Below are 3,307 nucleotides of genomic sequence, written 5' to 3'. Positions count from 1 at the left end.
GTTTGAACTGGAGATCATTTATGATTCAAATAATTATTGATTGGTTGGTTAATTAAAGGTATCTATGTTTTCTATGTTAAATAATTAACTAAAAGAACTGTTCTTTTAAAGAACAGAAATATTAAAAAAAAAAGATATAAATATTTAAAAACAGTGTATATATATGTGTATATACATATATATATATATATATATATATATATATATATATATATATATATATATATATGAAGTAATGTCACAGTGTCTACCTGATTGTTGTGATCATTAACGACACCACGTGGCTGAAAGATTAGAGGAAGTTACCAACACCGCAGGTCGTCATGGCAATGCGTGTTGCTTACATGTGGTAGTTCTCTAATGCCAAAAAGCTACAAGAGGTCACCCTCGTCTAATATGTCAACTGTCACATGGACCTTTGGATGAAACTATTGAATTTCTGTCGCTCTGCGGCTGTGCTTGTCTGTCCATTGATATGAACCAGTGTTTAGTGATCGCTATGCTGAGGAAGAAGAGCATGGCCATGCTTAATCCATCATTCTTTCAGGGAGTGTTGTTAGGGTCTGCCTGTCTGTCTGCTCGAGGACAGTGGCTATGATTCATCTTTTCAGGAGAAAAGGCTTAAAGCGTCCGATGTGTCCTCGTCTTGCACAACAATCGACGTGCCGTGCAGGTAGAGGATGCGAAAGGGCAAATGATGAGAGGAATGTGAATTAAAACTGAGGGGGACTCACTTATAATATTTAATTACTCTTATTTCATTTCTTATTAAAACCGAGACGGCCCATCTCAGTGGGATTGACAAGTTAATGAAAATACTGAAAAGCACTTTTGTTCGGAGACAAATGAATGTGCTGTACTTAAAGTGGAAATCCATGAGATTGTCTGTGATGGGTGGATTACACTGCAAGTCCCAGAATCCTATTGCAAACTGCAATGCCCCCCCCGTCTTCGCTCTAAGACGGCCACTTTATTTTCTCCAAAATTCACTGTGGCTGGCTTTTGCTGCATGTGCACGGCGGACCCCGCCACCAACAATGTAAACAGCATTTAGAGGAGCACATGCATAATGCAAGTACAACAAATGGCTGTTTCTTATTAAGTTTTATTGCATTTTGATAAAACGGATTGACCTCAGACCACAGTGGCGACAGTCCTCTGGATCCCCTCCCCAGCATTGTTGAGTCACAGGCAGATAGGCGTAGGACATAATGTGGATCAGGTTTTCAGACATAAAGGCCTGTGGAGGGAAGGTGTGGGAGATGAAGGCTCTGGCCTTGTTTCTGGTTCTACAGAGGAGGTCAGGTTACGTTGTTCCACTGTGACCTTCACATCGCACTGTTATTCAGGCCGATCTACCTTCCACTGCCGTACCGAGGACCACGCCTCCCCGGGGCCCTCGCCGGTTTAACATCCTGAGGCTCTTCAAGGGAAAGGGAAGGGAAGTATCACTTTACCTCAATCTTGGTTTAGGTAGAGAAAGCACATTTTCTTCTATTATAACCTTGAAGAGACATCAGCTTTTTGTGTAACAGTCCCAAGGGTCAGGAATAATAAGGCCACACCATAGACTGCAAACAATGGGAAAAATGGGAACTGTATTTTTTGCAGGAGCAAAGGAGTGCGGAGGAGGTGACAATGACAGTCATCAACCATGGGAAATTGAGAAAAGACATTTTCAATTCCTGATAAAAAATACATCAATAAAAAGTTTATTTATCTATCTATTTTAAAGGGGGCTTCAAAGTAACTCAAGCCATCACCTTCTCATTATTTGGTTCGCTTACCGCGTCTCTTCAGGCAGTTTAAACTCTTGATGTCAAATGTTTGGTTTGATTTTTATTTGACCTTGACAATATACAAATCCCCATCTTTCTCTGCCTGAACCCCCATCGCTGTAGTGAGCATTCAAGTGCATATGCGTTTCATATCTTCAACGTACACCACGTTTCACACCAGGAAAAAGGTCCTCTAACTTCCTGAAAGTTTCTGGACATCCTATTTAGCCTCACGTCTTCTCTGAAGTGCTGCTTTAAATAGAGAATTATAGAGTATTAGGGGGTAGTTCGAGCTGCTGCGGAGAACTCTCTTTATTAGATCAAGCAGAAATATGTTTAGGTCACATGCCTTTATTGTCCGCGTAAAGATATGTCGCTGAACAGTATTGAAGTGGTTACTGGTGGTTATTATCTTAAACTTCTCATAGAGAATTGGAAAAACATGCCTCTGAAATGAAAACGACAGTCAAACCGGCACCAATGTTCATGAATTTACCTCGGACGCAGTCTTTAGTCTTCATCTTAAATTGGTTTAGTTCTCTCTGCTTGGAATCCTAAACACAGGCTCAATGAAAAATTCCAGTGGCTTTTTCCTGTCATCATCTGTGACACATAATAGATCCCAGGTCCCCGACTTACATTGATCCTTTGACTCCTATGGTCCTAGGAGGTGAAGCTTAGCGTGTATAAAATAAATAGTTAAATGTCGATAGTTTCAGGATACAATCTTGTTTGTAAAACAATGTAAGTCACAAAATGATGACTTTTCTCCACTTATTTCCCCCCAAAAATATGTATTTGAAATACAAGACACTGGACGAAATAATCGTTTTTAGCAGGATCTGGAAGCCGTTATCCAGACTGTTATCGTTTGTGTTATGAGTTTAAAGGGCGAGCCTGATATGAATTCACCTGCTGACCAGCTAACTCCAGCGCTGCCAAACACTGCATTTAAGACTTGTCTGAAGAACCAAAAGCTTATCTCCTTCAGTCGCAATGCCAGGAAAAGACTTCCACAGTCAGGTGTGTTGACCGCGCAGGTCAGAGTCCAGGTCACGCCCCTGATCTGACACTCTCAACCCTTTTCACAGACCCCATTTGATCAGACTTTGTTTCTGGGAACCCCAGTTTGGGAAGATGTGTTATTCTTAGATATTAATTTAGTCTAAACTTTTGCACATATCTATAAGCCTACCTTAGTTAGTGATCAAATGGTCATTACTGTACATTCCCAATGGTGCTAATGTCTTGTAAATGAAATAATGATGAAGTTTCATTTTTTTGAAATCTTTTGACCCTGGGGGTCCCTGGATCCCGAGTTGAGTCTCCTTGCACTTCTGGCTCTGCGGGTTAAGAGTTTCCTTAAACAAGGAACATCCAATTCCATTGAAGGAAGTTTTTTTTCCGTCCCTCTCTTACTTCATCTACAATCAAGCCGAACTGTTGTGTATCTTTTACAGATGTTAGAAACCCATCTTCTGCCGAAAGCCCCGGATCTTTGGTAGCGCTAAAAAACTAGGCCCGCTCTT

Source organism: Zeus faber (assembly GCF_960531495.2).
Source record: "Zeus faber genome assembly, chromosome: 3".
NCBI classification, from domain to species: Eukaryota; Metazoa; Chordata; class Actinopteri; order Zeiformes; family Zeidae; genus Zeus; species Zeus faber.
Note: the sequence above shows the minus strand (reverse complement) of the source record.